Here is a 15,908-nt window from a genome sequence, read left to right as displayed (position 1 = left end):
TCATTCCCACTTCTGCAATTCAAAATTAATCGTCACTATGAGAAAATGGTGGCTTTGTTTAGTGATGAAGAGATGATACGACCACTTGGAAGCGCCTGTGTCCCCCCCCCCCTCCCCCCGATTCTTCACCCTATTGTCATTAAAAGAAGTGATGGCAAAAAAATCCCCAAACAACAACAAAACCAACAAACCAACCTAAACTCAAAGCTCCTTCGCAAGTAACCTATCGGAAATAATTAAATGAACTAGGTGTGATTTAAACTCTTCAAGTCTCGAGACCCATTCTGTATACTTGTGCCTAAGCAAATTAAAAGAATGGCATCTCCTGCAGCTGACAAAGGAAATAATTTATTATTTACCACTTGCAATTGGTTGTGTACCGTAGGAAACCCAATAGCATGTAGTTTAAAGTATTATTTATTTCACAATGTAAAAAAAAAATCTACTGACAATGTACTAAAAGGAGGAAAAGACATATCAGTTGGAAGAAAGCACAATCTTGCCATGGTCAGAGTTTGGGGTTGGCATTAATTAGATAGCGTGATGCATAATAATTCCTGAAAAGGGTAACCCTGATTGCATGCCTCTCCAGACTTCATTTAAGCAAGCACTCCCTCTCTGTGCTCTCCTTGAGGTTCAGTGTAGCAAAATGCTGCCTAAGCAGTTCAGGTACCACAGACTTCTCCCTTTTTCCTCTTCTACTGGGGAAAGGGGTGGTTGTTGAGCTGGTTTCCACATACGTGTTATCATCAAGGTGATTGTCTTTGTAAGGAAAAAAATCCCCACAACCTCTAAAGTTGTCATGGATCGTGGCAGGACTGCCAAGGCCCCAAACATGCTTTTACCTTTGCTTGCTCCACAGTCAGAGAAACCCTTTTGTTCACTGAGGCTATCCTGTGCACAGGCTTGCTCGGTACTGAATGTGAGGTAGGCAATTTGGTTGGTGTTTGTTTTTTTTTTTTTTTCACTTTATTTTTTTTTTTTTTAAAGAAGCAATAACTCTGATACTTGTCTCCATTGTGATTTCGATGTCAAATCCTCAAAGCTAAGCTTTTAGAATATTTTAGGATTAAAAAATTATTTAAAATATGCGCATTTCTAGAATATTGCAGTGTCTTAGTGTCATTTCTTTAGCGTTTCTTAATTTGGAGTGTTTATGGGGGGCGAGTGGCCTTTATGGAATTAAGGAGCTGTTGTTATATTCCTAGCTGATGTTTGAGGTGATTAACTTTGCTCACATAAACGGAGGAAGAAATTTCCTCGTCAAGAAACCTCCAATTACGATTTTAAGATTGCTTTGGCCACCATATTTGAGGGTACTAAGTGTAACTGGAATCCATAATACGTGATTTGGTCAACCAATTTTGCAATTCTTTGAAACACTTTTTTTTGGGGGGGGGGGGGGTATTGTTTCAGTAAAAGAACATCCGTTATGTGGAATATATTCTTATGAAGGAGTTTAAAAGAAAGTGAATAATAATATATTTTGCCTTAAATGGCACAAAATTCTGTTTGGGGGTGGGATATATTTTTTCACTCTGGTACTTGGGGGAAAAAAATAGTTTAACCAGAACGTCATTTTGCTTTTCTTCTGATGACTATTAAGATTTATGTCAGAAATTATGATTCAGGTACACACCCCCTCACCACTTGTGTTAATATGAGGTCTCAATCACCACGTATTCACTATTCACTCAAGCAAAACTCCCACTGAACTCCGGTTACGTTTTGCCTGAACTACATAAGAGTTTTTCTTAAGAAAGAACGTTGAGCAAGGTTCGTTGCTTTATTAATAACTATATTTTTTAATTGTTCGTATTTCCCTTTAGGACAGAAAAAAAACCAACCCAAACAACCAATCAAAAAAACCCTGTCTGCCTATATATAGCCAGCGCGATGTACTTAATGGTATATCACGAATAATACACGCGCTTAAGACAGAAATGCTCATACATTTTACACGGCTAGAAGTTGAACGAATGGCAATAAATATGTATGTGTACATATAGACACACACAACCCTACGGAGTTGTCTATCCGTGCGCTAGTGCCTGTAGAAGCTTCTCGGCAGTTTTTCTGCACTGAAATGTTCTTGTTTTGAATACCGCCCCCTCCCCCCCCTCCCCCCCCCCGCTCCCCCCCCCCCCCCCCGCCCCGTGGTGAAGATGCCTGGGTAAATGGGTCAAAAAGTGGTGGAGAACTGGGTTAGAAAGAGGTGAAGGTGAAGATCATTAGAGGTTTTAGGGCTGGCTGTGGCTGTTTTGCTGGGTTTGTGTGACTGTGCCCAGAGGGCGGAGTTCCTGCACATTCCTACCTCACCGGAGAACCTGCCCTCAACTCCACTGCAGCTACTCCAGAGAGATGGGACCCTCCAGAAGAAACCTGCCCAGCAATCCCAGCAAGCCTTCCCGCCAGAAGGGTAGGTGCACTTCAAGAAAACCTTCCCTACTTCTTCTCCCAACAGGCAGATCCATGTGATACGAATGAAGAGATGACAGACTTCTGTCTAATCGTACTGTTCCCCCGTGCCCCCTAATAAGCAGATCGCCCATGCAACCGAAGCATAGTTTCAAAGCACCAGTTACACCAAAACTGCGTGTGTCTAATGTTAGGATTTTTTTTTTCCTCCCTTTCCTTTTTTTTTTTTTTTTTTTTTTTGGTCGTTTCCTCCCCCGGCCTCCCCCCTCCCCTTCGGGCTCTTTTCGTTTCAATCGGTAAGTCGGAAGTTTCTTCGCACGTTTAGATTTTAAAGCTTGTTTTGTTAATGTGGTCTTTGTTTGCTTGTTTGCCACTAACGCCAGAGAAAATCACACGGGTGCAATGTTGTGTTTGCCTTTTTTAAGATCCAAGGAGAACCTGCCTCTACCTGCACGATGGCACTTGGGAATGGGAGTCTTCCACCGGCACAGGGTGAGTGTAGATTTTGCTCCTCTTTTGCATTCAGGGATCAAGTAATTACACTCGCGATTTGAGTCCGCTGGTATCAGGATGGGAGGGAGAGCGATTCCCGCAGACCCCGGAGCGTGTCATGCCTTTTTGGTCACGGTTGAGTGTAGAAATATTATGGGGACTAGGCGAAGTGCTCCGCCACCATCATTCCAGGGTGAAATTTGCTACTTGTTCCGTCTCAGCTGTATGAAGGACGGGTTTAGTATGGCGGGTATAGGCGGATTCTGTAAGGGATCGATTTTAAAACCCCTGAGCTTATCGTTTGATAAAAAGCTACGGGCTCCTCGCGCCTTTGGGGGCTTGCATAAACAGTGCTAATATCCTTAGAGTCTCAGGAAAGTGACTAAATGCCAAAAATTCTGGGAGAGCAAGGAGGAAGACCTTGTACAAAGTCGTACATCTAAAACTGAGCTGGGCTTTGCACTGAGTGCGCCAGTAGAGCAAATGCTGCCTTACAACCGCCAACCCGACCACGGGCAATGTTCGTGCTCACGGGAGAGCTCCAGGCACTCCCTTTGTCTTCCCACTCCACAAATTCTGTGACTACATCCTGGATATATGAAGATGTAGGTACCGCACATTGAAACCTCAGTTTAGGGGCGAAAGTTTAAACCACTGATTTGCTCAGTTTGCTCATGCTGGCAGGCGGGGGCAGGCGCCTGGTTGCGTGGGCAAGACCCGAGACGGGGCCCTCTGTGGATCGGCTTCTTCTCGTCCCGCTGACCCGAAGCGGCGGAGAGAAAGAGAGGATTCACCCGGTGGATGACTTTAAAACCCTTATTCCTGCTGTTTGTGACCTCATGAAAATAATGATTTTTTCTAATATACAGCAGATTAAGTTTTCCGTGACGTTGTGAGCGTAGGGGGCAGCGATACCGAGCGGCTGTCTCCTTCGCACCGCAGGAAACGGCACCGGTGCACGGGGAAGCGTGCGCTCACACACGCACAGCACACGCCGGCGTTAACTTCTGACGGAACTGGCAGCGTGTCGTCTGCCCACAGATGGGGCAGGGCTGCCCCGTGGGTCCCGCGAGGCACGAGCGGAGCTCCGCACCCCTGCGCTGCGCAGCGCGGCACCCAGCCCTGCGCTTCCCCGCGGCAGCAGAGACCCGGCTCTGCCAGAGCCTCCGGCAGCCCCAAGCCCAGCGCGAAGCCACCCTGCCGGGACTCGCGTGTCCGCGGGGCGAGGCGGGGGCCGGAGCGGAGGGCGGGCGGGGGCCAGGCGGTGGCGCCGCGGTGCCGCGGCTGGGGGCGCTCTTGCCTCGCGGGAGAGCCGCCCCCGGGCTTCGCGGGGCACCGGCCGCTTACCGCCGGCTACCACCGCCTCGGAAATCCCTGTGTACTCGGGGCCTCTTTCACCTCCCGGCGCTCACCTGCCAGCCGGTAAAACTGCGATTTGCAGGCGAGAGGAGGCGTTTGTATTTGGACGGCTTGAGCCTGTGCCTCCTCCCTCCCCTTCAGAAAGGAGGAAAATCTTGACGTGTCCTTCTCCGTGCAGACTTCGGTTTGCATCTTGGTATCTACCAAGGGACACATGCTGCCGTGGGGAAAGACATTTAAAGTCCTCTTCCTGCGAACTCGCCCAGGATGTTCCTATTCAGGAACGGTATTCCGAAAGCCATCCTCTCCTCCACTGAGGCAAAAAGAACCACCGAAAACTCGAAAAAGAAAAACAACCCTAAGGAAATAAACCAAATCGCCAAAATAAATAACCAAAGCAATTATCAGCAACTTCTTCTCCCTCTCTTCTTAATACCGTGTAACAGAATACAGTATCAGCCTAGCGAATTAGAGCGGATTTTCTATTCTCAATCGGGGAAATTAATGCAAAGTCCGTTTCAAAGAATTATCTCTAGGGAGTCCTCCAAGTGTATTTGGGGTTATCCGTGATTTGAGAGGAAAGACTAAACGAGGAGTCTGAGAAAAGCCTGCCATTGTCACCCTACCCTAAGATGAGTAAAGCATCCTTGTAAAGTTAGCTGCAAAGAACTGCTTAACCTAAGACCGAGAGGTGAAAGCTCTCCTTGCCCGGAGCTGCCTGGCCAGGGAGTCTGAGTTTCCAGCTACAAAGGCGGCACGAAGCCCAGGCTCTCTTGGGGTTTTTTCTTGCTTCCCCCCCCGCCCCACCTTTTTTTTTCTTTTTCTTTTTCTTTTCCCCCCCCTCCCCGCAGTGGGGAATTCAGAGCGCTTATTTCGCAGGGGCATCCTTTACAGGGAGGTAGGAATACGCAAAAGAAACCCTTCCCCTCCGGGGCGCTCCCTAGTTGGCGGCACTCAGGGCCACTCTCCCGTGACGGTGGCAGAGGGATGGGGGGCTGCAGCGACGGGTCTGCGGACAAGACCTCACCGAGCTCTCCATTAACGTGATCCTCCAAGTTTAGTCTTCACCCTGCACTATTCGTTATTGGGAGGAGAAGGATTCGCAGACCCCTCATTGCCCTACCACCCACCCCATGCCTGGTTTCCACCCAGAAATGATCTTATCGCAAGTATTTAAAGATTAGCTAGTCTGTTAAATTAATCATATCCAAGAGGAGACAGGCATCTGCCAAAGAATCTGGCTGAAGTCTGGCTGTAGAGTAAAAAAAGAGGAATCCTTCCTTAGTCTTGGAAGACAGTTAAAAAAAAAGAGAGAGAGAGAAAGAAAATAAAAGTTGCTTTTTCACAAAAATAAGCAAACCCTCATCATAAAGTACTGCGTGTCCCAAAAGGCTGCAAGACTTTTGAGAATTAAATACGGGTAACATTAATCAGTTACCAGACTGTTCTATTGTTCTTTTGCAGCAAAAATCTTTGTGATGCTCTCCTAGAACTTACATTTTCCCCCGTTTTATGCTCTAGGCACACCCAAACACACTCGCAACCCCACGCCAGTGTATTTTCAAGCGGCTCCGACATTTTCACTAGACACCAAAAGAAACAAAGCTGAGACACATTATTAGAGCGGTCTATGCAGGGAAATGGTTAAACGAGTCACATAATCATTTTTATATATATCGTACCATGGCTCATAGGTAAATTAAAAACACGTTAGTAATAAGCAAATTTCTATTTAGGTTTCTGAACCGCACTTCTGATGGCAAGTGCATCTGAAGGAGAGAATCACAGTGGCACAGAATGGCAAGGATATTTTTATTAGCGTATAGTATACACACACTCACACAGGTCTGTGAGAAAACAGATGAGAATTATGCAAATAAAAGTCGCATTGTTGTTTTATCAGTCAACTTCCCCCCCCTATGTCTCTGTATATATATACATATATACACGTGTGTGTATATATGCACGTATATATTTGCCTGATCTTTTCTGAATATGAAAGTGTCCTCTAGCATTCATCAGGAAAGGCAGCCCTGCATGTTCCTTTTCTTGCTCGCTTATTTATTCTCTTTGAACAAAGTTGTTTGTTTTTCTGGGAAGTGTAAGTTGCCTTTACTTATGTCATCAATATAATTTGCATTTAGAAGGAAGAGTAGGGCTTATTAACTCTATTTTTATTATTAAATCAGTGAAGGTAAAAGTACTGATAATTAAATACAAACCTCTGATTGCAGGTTGGAACAGCAAAATCGATTGTCTCTTCATCAATAAGACAAGTGTTGAGTAGCTTGCTATTGATTAGTATGTTTATTTATGCAGAACTTTAGGTATTTGCTTACATATTTCGGGTTCTTTGTCTGCTAATTATTATACCAGATTGGTTTGAAAGAAAGAGCTTAGACCGGGAAACACACTTGACAGATCCATTCTTAGCTAACCTGATAGTGGATTATTGCAATCCAATAAGTTTAACAAATTACTTATACGTGCTTGCCTTTCGAGCAATTAGGAAACCGTTTCAGATTAAAATCCCTTGTTGCATTTGGAGTAGGTTCATTTAAATAAAAGGACATTCTGTTTAGATATTTTTCCAAATGAAAAGTGATTTTCTGGACCCGCAGAGGCTGAACAGGAACCGATGTAAGGCTTCGCCTTCTGGGCCCTTGGCTTCCTTTGTAAGTGTAAAACACCTTCCCAGCAATAGAATGGCCCCTGGGGTTTCCTCATAGATGGAATTTAAGAATCGGTGGTAATCTGAATAAAGAAATCAGGAATCGATATATTTAAATAAAATAAAATAGAAGGATCGGCATTCAAGTATTGGAGTGCTCCAAAGCAGACGATATTTTAAGTTGAGTTTTTTTTTGGCTTAGTGATTTAATCTGTTCAAAAGGAATTGCCCTAGCCTCTCTGCTAAACGGTCTCGTTTCCAGCTATCCCCTTCTAGACCGCTGACTTTTTGATATATATTTTACATCACACTTCCTTCCCCCCCCCCCCCCCCGACACTGGCATTTTCTTTTGCGACCGTTTCGAGGAGAGTTGTGCTTTATCAATATTTTATTTTCTCCTCTTCGACCGTGCTAGCAGAGGCACCTCGGTGGCGGACAGCAAGCTTAGAACAGGGTCGATGGAAGGCGGCGGTGCGAAGGCCAGGTGTAGGTAGGGGCAGCTCTCTTCCCCAGAGCCCGCGCTGTCTCAGCCGCCCAGGGCGCAGCTCCACCGGCTGCCCAGGGCACTGAACCACCGGCTGACCGGGGCGCAGCTCCACGGGCCGCCCACGGCGCAGTATCACCGGGGCATTTGCCACCGGCTTGCCCGGGGAACGGCGCAGCGGGAGCCCGAGCTATAGGTGGGGAAGAGGGAGCAGGACCTGCGTGCGGTGCTGAGCAAGTGCCAAGCCCTTCTTCGCGACTAGGAGCGCTCTTCATTTCTTCCTTGTGCTTTCAGCAAGTTTTGTCGGGGAGGGGGGGATTTTTTTTTTCCACTCCCCCCTCCCCCCTTGTGTTTTTTTTTTTTTCTTTTACCTCCTGCAACTGCTGCTTTACAACCTGTAGAGATAAGACGGCCTAGCATCAGATGATCACAGAGATAAGTAATCTCTCCCCTCGGCCCGTGGTATAGCTGGCCGTATGCGCTTGAATCTTAGGGCGCTAAGTCTTTCCTGTGAATGAACGAGAAAACACTCGACAGGTCGTGAATAATCGTTTTAATGAGTGTGTAAAAGCGTGCGACGGGGTGCACGGAGCTGTCGGGTTAAACAAACAACTTGTATCCTGACGAAATCCGATTGTTAAAGTGCAAAGTGGTGTCAGTCCAATTTCCATCCCAGTTCTAAAAACCGCAGATCTAAGTCGCGGGAGTCCAATTTTCCCCATTAAGAAAAATAGCAATATTTTCTGAACGTAAGTGCGATCGTCCCTAACGTTAGCCTTTGACGAAAAACAGACCAGTTGCATATCCCAAAAGTACCAAAGTTCTTCTTAATTTTAAAAAAAAAGAAATTAGTTTAAAAACGTGTATTTGGCATTTTCCTAGAAGTTATCAGATCAGTGCAGTTAATATTTCCCTTCTTTTTTTTTTTTTTTTTTCTGTGTTCTCCCATCGTATGTTTTTTTTTCACAGATCACTGGAGGCAAACATCGAATTAATTGGATCTCACTGACTGAGGTTGGTAACTTTGTTTTGAACTAAGGTTATCTCTGCCATAGTGTCCAGGTGTTTACAAGATATTTGAGGCCTTTCAGAAAAGGCAGATCCAGAGAACACGTATAATAAAATTAAAAGGAGGTTAGAATATTGTCTATTCCAAACCCAAGTTATTGGGGAGGGAATGCTCCACGGTCTGGAACAATCCATTCAGAGACCATAAACTGCGCTGAAAAATTTTGAAGTTTTTGAATTTAAATTTTTTTAACAAAAGTTTTTTTGTTGTTTATTTTGTTTTGTGCGGGTTTGGGTTTGTTTTGGTTTTTGGTGGTGCTTGCTGGGGTTTTTTGTTGTTGTTGTTGTTTGTTTGTGTGCTTTTATTTTTTCTTTTTCTTTTTTTTTTTTGAAAGCCTGCCATCAGAATAGCCAGGTCCGTTTCTTTCATAACTAAGAGAGCCTTAGGGTAGTAATAACGCATATTATTAACGTTTATTCTTGCTAAAGACCTCCAAACCGACTACAGGTCTCTTTCTCGCTCTGAAAAAAAGTATTTTTAACATATGTCCTCCCTTTCTCTGAAAATACCATTTGAGCGAGGCGAGGCAAGCTAACCCCAGCTGGAAACCATTGCTTTTAAAAATTTCTTCATAGCACGGTTCCATTTTACACTCAGATTTTCAAAAATAACATGACAATGGAAAATAAACGGCATGCCAAAGTGTGCTGCTAGGCTATAGAAATAATGAGAACCCAATGCAGGTTCCAGTGATATGAATGGGAAATTTACTTTTGGTACTGGTGGAAGCCGAATCTGGCCATTCATGAACGGGAGAGGAGTATCCAGATGGCTTTGGTCTCAAGCCGATCTCCAGCGTTTGTAGGATTTGGAGTTAAACCAGAAGTTTTTTCACTGAGGCAATTTTGTGTTGTGCTTTAGGAACGATGTAGACATTCTCAGTGAATGTCGTTCAGTTTCGTGGCCCTCACCAAAGCAGAATCGCCTTTAGGTACTTTCCTATGAAACCGCTATTAGAAAGGAAAGAGGGAGAGAAGAAAAGAGAGGGAGATAGGGAATAAAAAAATATAAAAACCCCCATAACTCAGCCCCGCTGGATTTGGTAGCGGATCTATAACTAATGAGCCATACGATCATATAACAGTATTTAACAAGCATCTGACAAATGTTCCGAGCATTTTCAAGCATGGCTTTGTTCAGACTATATGGCTTGGAACACATCGTTGCCCGAACCAGTCTGAACGCTGAAGACTGTCAAAACCAAAATGCTGACTGTTCCCGCTGTGTTAGGGAGCTTTTCCTTAGCTCCCTGCGGGCGGAAAAGGGATGTAGGCTCAGCCCCACGGAGAAAAGATAGAAGAGGATGAAAGACAAAGCGCAAGGACATGTGCCTTCCAAGCACAACAGGACAGAAGGCTGCATCCTGAGAGCTGGGAAACAATTCTCATCCCAATGAAAGACTAATGCCCTCCTCCTGCAACTGCAATTTCCTTTCAACAAAACCGTGCGTAAAGTGGGCACGGTGGATAGCGAAGACCTATCAGTTTCCTGCTGTAGTTCTGCTAATAAATAAACTTCTAAATGTTTAAAACACCCTATTTGTCACATTCACAAGATAGGTATTGTAAATTCCTGTTGCAGATATACAAACAGAGAGCCTAGAGGTTGCCTCTGTTTTTGTATCTCTCTCTTACAAGAAATGCACTATCAAAACATTAATTATATTTGAAAGGGAGCAGATTATTTGTTTGAGAAAGAATTACATTCTTGAATTTATATTCCACGCAGATCTCTCCTCCTGTCTTCCGAGAGGGTTGAACTGTAAATCTGTCTCAAATGATGCACCCCTAAAATGTAGGTAGGTGTGTCACATTAGACTAGTAGAGAGATGGGAGATAATCTGTAGGTGCTTTTAGATACCTCTGTGGGATGGGTCGTTAGGGGATGTTAAAATCAACACGAAATGGTAAATCTAACATGTGAAGAACCTACACCCTCATTCTTTGACAATAGAAATACAAACACACATAGACATGCACAGTTGAACCTAGTTAGTTATTAAACACCGTGACTCAAGGGAGTCTGGGCTTGTAGCTCCTGTGCTGTGGGTTTTTTTCCTTCTTTTTGTTTTGTTTTGTTTTGTTGTTGTTTGTTCCTTGTTTGTTTGGTGGTTTTTTTTTTAAATGCCATATACACAACTTGCAGTTGGCAACAGTTCCAAGCTACCTATCAAGTGACTCATGAACCGTCGTTTAAAGATTTTGCCCTCTTCCCTGCTTTTAAAAAGACTAATAAAAGGGTTAAACAGATGCCCTCATAAATCTACCTTCCTTCTGAGAAAAACGGTGATCTGCTGGGGCTTTATTGGGACCCTCTGTCCTCGTCGTCTCCTTTTTCCGTTCTCTGCCAACCAGCCACTCAGTATTTCCTAACCTATCTTCACAAGCTGTTAACCATCTCAGCAGCATCGTACTTTAGCATTGCAAGTACTTTGACAGAGACTGATATGAACAGCCTGGTCACCCTGGTGTCTGGGACTGTTGTGTCGTGCTTGGGGAAATTAGTCCCTACATCGCTACCCTTAGCTTGAGACCCGGGGAAACTGCGTTAGGACCAGGTCCTGTAGAGGTGGGTCCTTTTATCTATTCCTGTATTTCTTGAGCCCTGGGAAAGCCAAGCCATGGGGCCTGAAGAACGGTCGCAGGGACTACGGTGGCGGGGGGCGGGGGTGGGGTGTGGGGGGGCGGGATTTTCTGCCTGCGGCTGTGCCCGGGATGTGTTCTCTCCCTGATTAGGTATCTGGAGGAAGAAGGTGACGTGACAAGAAACGTCTGACAAGCAAAGTGGGGAACTGTCCAGGAGAAGGATCCGTGATGAATGAGGTCTGCGTGGTCATGATGCAACAGCAGAACAGGACAGCGTGCTGCCACCAAATGCCGGTTTTTGTTCGCTAGAACCAAAAAGGAAAATGGAGAGGGGGAGGCAGTGGGGGTTAGGAGGGAGCGATCGGAGAAGTTAGTGGCTGTCTGGAATGTAAACACGACTCCATCATCTCCTCTGGAAATGGGGAGGCTGCGTTTGCCAAACGTACTAGAGCCCAGCGAGAGGCAGGGGCGGCACCGGACCGTTCCAAAATGCTGCCATGGAATCTGGATCCAAGACGGATCTAAGGACAGTACTACACAAAGTAATCAGTCCCGAAATCTCCCAGTCGCATGTCCGAGGTTAAGCCAGCCTCTTTGGTAATTGCCGAAAAATCGTAGAGAACAAGATTTGCCCCTGGGTAAAGGATCGGTTGGGAGGGGGAGGGAGGAGAAGCAAGCAAGACGGGACGAGATAAGTCAAACCCCACTAAAACTGCAAACATGATTTAATTCCTTGGGTGACTTTGTGCAGATCTGTCTTTCTCGGCCTTGGCGGAAATGTTCCCGCGGCGAGCGTGTAACTTCTTGCGTTGTTTTTGACCGTGCACTGTATTGCCATAATGCCAATAAACGCATAAACCGCGTCTGACCAGCGGCCAGCAGATGCTCCAGCCTCTCAGGCCCGAACTACACGAGGTCTATCCCCTGCCAGGGCTGCGAGGTCCTTCCCTGCTTTAGGGTACTTTTGGTGCTCTGGGAAAACGCGGGTGGACGGGTGGGAAGCTTTTGCCCCGGCCGCTGGGTTCTCTTTCCTCGGAGGGGCCATTCCGGGCTTGCAGAGACAAGGGCTCTCTTCGTTTCAGCGAGGCCAGGATTTCAGGACTTTTAAGTGCAACGGCCAGAGACACCCGTGACAGAATTTGGCCCCACTTAGTAGCTGCCTATAAGGAGAAGCAGCTCTCCCAGGGACGAATTCCCTGGTGTGAACCGTGGCCCATATCGCTCACCCTTCCAGTAAACGCCAGCAGATGGATGCAATTAAACCTCGGCGATCCTCCGCGGCCGGACACTGATACAGAGTGTGAGAGGGTTGGCCATTGTGCAGTGCCTATCGTGTAGTACTCACCCCCAGCAGCTGCCACAGGAAGGACTAAAGAAACGTGGATGCCCCGAGTTTCTCCTTCCTATAACACGGGGAGCACAGAAAGACCCCAGAAAGTTCAGAAAGGGCCAGAAAAAAAAAAAAAAGAAAGAAAACTCTGCATGCGTATTGGGAGCATTCAAATTTCTATGTAATATTATAAATAATCATAAAATCCCAGCAAAACAATGGCTCTCTTATAAAGGAAATCTGAGGAGTGTAGTGGGCTAAGTGGAAGCTCTGTTTCCAAGGCAAGGCAGGATTAGTTCACTGCACATAATAGCCAGTGTGTAGGAATTGCAAATGAACAGCACCAGCAGTGGTGGAGTTACCCTTCTTAAACTAATATCGAGATGCCTTCCTTGCACAACGTGCAAATAACAGTGATCTCTCAGCTTTCGAGGGCAATGAAGATTTAGATAAATACATGCAGATATATATTTCCCCCTGGTTTAATCCCAGTGTAGCCAGTCAGCAGTGCAGGAATTTGGGGTAACGCTCCCCACGACCTGTTTCGTGGGTTATAAATCCATCAACAAGAATAACAAACCCTCAAACCAAGCCCGACTCCAGGACAAGCGCGGGGTAGGCCTGTTCCCCGGCCACAGCTGACGCGCAGCCGCGCCCCGGCGAGCCCCGCCGCGGTGAGCCCCTCTCCGCGCCGCTCCGCACCGGCGACGGGGACGGGCTCTCAGCCCTCGCCCTGCCGGGGCTCGTCCCCGAGGAGAAGTAAATCCCGACTGAGCCAATACTTCTATCCTGTCACCAGACATGCAAAGGGGGTAAAGTAATACATTTGATCTTCCGCTGCAGCGAGGGGAGAGAACAGTGTGAGCTCCAGGGCTCTGTCAAGCACTTCAGGAATTAATGGGGGAGGGGAAGCGGGCAGAAAGGATAGATGCATTAAAAGTGGTAAAATAAAAACATGATATGAAGATATATTTACTGTCAGCTCTGAGCCAAAACATTTATGCTCCCACGCTTTTTTTTTTTTTTTTTTGCTTTTTTTTTCTTTTTTAGCAAATCGGAACTTCAGTGATGCATTTTAATTATTTTAGGAAAATAAGCAAGAAGGCTCTTTTTCAGAGCCTAAATAAACAGCAGAGTGTTCTGTGCTGCTGGTGCCTCTGGCTCGTGATGGCCTCATCTATGCAGCCACTACTGTGAGCTCTGAAAATCTAGTAAGAATAGGGTGTTGCTGGCAATTTCTGAAAGGAACTATCCATTATTTGTGAGTTTTTCTGAAACAGAACATGCTAAGAATTTTCTAACAGTCTGAGAGGTGAAAAGGGGGGGCAATATTTTCCTAAAGCTTCGGCTCAGAATGATGGTACCTAAATTTCACTGTTGTTTCAAGCCTGAGGCGAGGAGCGATTTTCCTTATTTTTCAAATAGTTATTTCAACTCCTTGAAAGTAGTGGGAAAAAGATATGTGTTTCCCTGACACAGAAGGAACTGGATGCCTTGCAGTCTCTCAGATCAGCTTGGTGATTATTTTTTCTTCTTCTTCTTTTTTTTTTTTTTTTTAATTTTTTTTTATTCCCATCCCCCCTCACCCCACCTGATCTAATCTGTGACAACTTTCTTCCTGCATACAATGTGTCCCTAATCTTCAACAGATTGCAGAGACCTTCCTACAGGGGAATGATGCTTAGAAGAGCCACTTTTAATTTTTCTTTTGGGGAGAGAAGAGGAAGGAAATATTCCTTTCACCTAGAAATAGAACCTATTTGAATGTAGCCAAAAAACCCACAACCAACCAACAATGACAACAAAAACCCCACAACACAATGAAGTGAGAACACAGCAGAAGAAAGTCCCTTTAAGTTCACATTTAAAGAAAATAATGAACTGGTGTATAACAGTTGCAGGGAACATTAAATCACACAGACTGGCAGTAATACAGCAGAAAATATTAGTCATGAACTCATTGTATAAAAAAATCAAACCAATGATGGGTTTCAGCTCTCTTCAGAAACGCCTGAAGAATTTAAGGCCAGCAGGACTTAGTCCACAGTTTTCCCTTCAAACAGAATGTCATTTTCTAAAGATTTTAATTATGTTTCTGATGTTTCCCTCCTCTACACTGAGTTCCATTTTGGGTACGGTAAATGCTATCTCTCAAACACTGCACCCAGTTTCTGTCAGCTTAAAATGAGCTCAGTGAAAAGTGCAGAGCAGCTACAGGCCCAACTGCTTTTTTTCTCTTTGTGGTGTGTTGGTACCAAATCTTAAGAGGCCTAGAGTTGTTGCTTTGGAGGCTGTCCCATCAGTTTGAGGAGCTGCAGATACTAAAAAGCTAGGAAAAGTCACATGGTTTTGGTTCCAATTTCGAGCATAACAGCAGTATCAGCAACAATGGCAACATTAGGACTGTATCAAGAATAAAGAGAGAATGAAGAGGAAAGAAATCCAAATGGCAGTGAAGGCAAGCAAGTAGAAAAGTTTTACAGAGCAAGGTTGTACTACTGATTTTCCATGTATGTAGCTCCTAGCTCAAAGATGGAGTGTGCCACAGTTTGTAGTACCCAGACAGGTGACAGGAGAAAATAGGTCTGGTCTGTGGGTGTTTGAGTACTGTCCCTGTTTTGCAGCATGTGAAGCCACCTCTGTCACTATCTCTGAGATTTTTCCGACACGTCCATGCCCCTATAAGCAATGCAGAAAAGTACTTGCTACCTTGGTTTGGTGTAGAACCCAAAAATGTCCTGACTTTCACTGTACATCTCCACTGTGACCTTTACTGGAAGTGTAAAACACAGTGTCATTGGTTTACAGGAAGAAATGGACATGGAGAGTTCCATAAGAAGGTATGTGAGTGAGTGAGTGAGTGAGTGAGTGAGTGCAAGAAATGTGTATGAGAAGGAAGTGGCCTAGCTGCCTTATCCTACCTGAAGAAATTCCTCATCTTCTCCTTCTGCAACACAGTTGAACTCTTAAACTTTTGTTTTCTGCATCGGTAATAGTGTGGCCATCGGGAGCAGGCAAGTCATTGTGCCCTGTACTCAGCACTGGTTAGGCCACACCTTGAGTACTGTGTCCAGTTCTGGGCCCCTCAATTTAAGAAGGACAGTGAGACACTTGAACGTGTCCAGAGAAGGGCAATGAGGCCTTGACAGGTGGGAGTTGGTCTCTTCTCCCAGGCAACCACTGACAGAACAAGAGGACACAGTCTCAAGCTGCACCAGGGGAAGTTTAGGCTCTTCACAGAAAGAGTAATTTGCCATTGGAATGTGCTGCCCAGAGAGGTGGTGGAGTCCCCGTCCCTGGAGGTGTTCAAGAGGGGATTGGATGTGGCACTTGAAGCCATGGTTTAGTTAGCCACAAGGTGTTGGGTGACAGGTTGGACTTCATGAACTCTGAAGTCTTTTCCAACCTTCTTGATTCTATGATTCTATGATTTTCTTTCCTGCTCGTTTAGAGTCCATCGAACCTCCAGCCTGATGGTGCTGGAGTATCACCAGGAGAA

At 45.4% G+C, this 15,908-nt stretch overlaps 1 long non-coding RNA gene across 3 annotated transcripts; it reads left to right on the top strand.

Annotated features, from left to right (window-relative positions):
- Positions 1 to 2,174: 2,174 nt before the first annotated feature.
- Positions 2,175 to 12,508, top strand: LOC128897249 (uncharacterized). Of its 3 annotated transcripts, none has more exons than XR_008462270.1 (5): positions 2,175 to 2,419; positions 2,844 to 2,910; positions 8,395 to 8,439; positions 10,223 to 10,288; positions 11,230 to 12,508. It is a non-coding gene; the product is annotated as an uncharacterized LOC128897249 (long non-coding RNA). The 3 variants fall into 3 exon arrangements; XR_008462269.1 differs by having other exon boundaries at positions 10,223 to 10,292; XR_008462268.1 differs by lacking the exon at positions 10,223 to 10,288 and having other exon boundaries at positions 2,180 to 2,419; positions 11,230 to 12,504.
- The last annotated feature ends 3,400 nt before the right edge of the window (positions 12,509 to 15,908 follow it).

Source organism: Dryobates pubescens, chromosome 5 (genome assembly GCF_014839835.1).
Source record: "Dryobates pubescens isolate bDryPub1 chromosome 5, bDryPub1.pri, whole genome shotgun sequence".
Lineage (NCBI taxonomy): Eukaryota > Metazoa > Chordata > Aves > Piciformes > Picidae > Dryobates > Dryobates pubescens.
This window is presented reverse-complemented; position numbering and strand designations above follow the sequence as displayed.